Consider the following 455-nt stretch of genomic DNA (forward strand, 5'->3'; position numbering starts at 1 on the left):
CAAGTTTTTGGCGCCGTTGCCGGGGATTGTTCAAGTTTTGAGCAAGCTTTTGGTAACATCAGTGCCAAGATCCGGCAACAACACCAAGTTAGTGGCGTTATTTCCCGGGATTGTTCTAGTTTGGACAATTGACGGTTCATCTTGTTGCTTAGATTAGGTATTTATTTTTTTCGAGATTCTTGAAGATGAATTCTAGAGTTTCATGATGATTTGTTGAAATCTGGCTGGCTGAGAAGCCATGTCTAATTTCATTGGACCGAGGTTTCAACTTATCACCATAAAAGCTTGTTGATTTTTATCAATCTTGCTTTTGGAGCAATGATCTGCTAAGGCTTGGCTGGCCTCTGGCCATGTCTAGTGTTTTGGACCGAAGCTTTCTTTGAAAGCTTGGCTGGCTGTGAAGCCATGTCTAATTCCTGGACCGGAGTCTTAGACTAGCATTGCACTGATTCCTG

The sequence above is a fragment of the Arachis duranensis genome, chromosome 6 (assembly GCF_000817695.3).
Source record: "Arachis duranensis cultivar V14167 chromosome 6, aradu.V14167.gnm2.J7QH, whole genome shotgun sequence".
NCBI classification, from domain to species: domain Eukaryota; kingdom Viridiplantae; phylum Streptophyta; class Magnoliopsida; order Fabales; family Fabaceae; genus Arachis; species Arachis duranensis.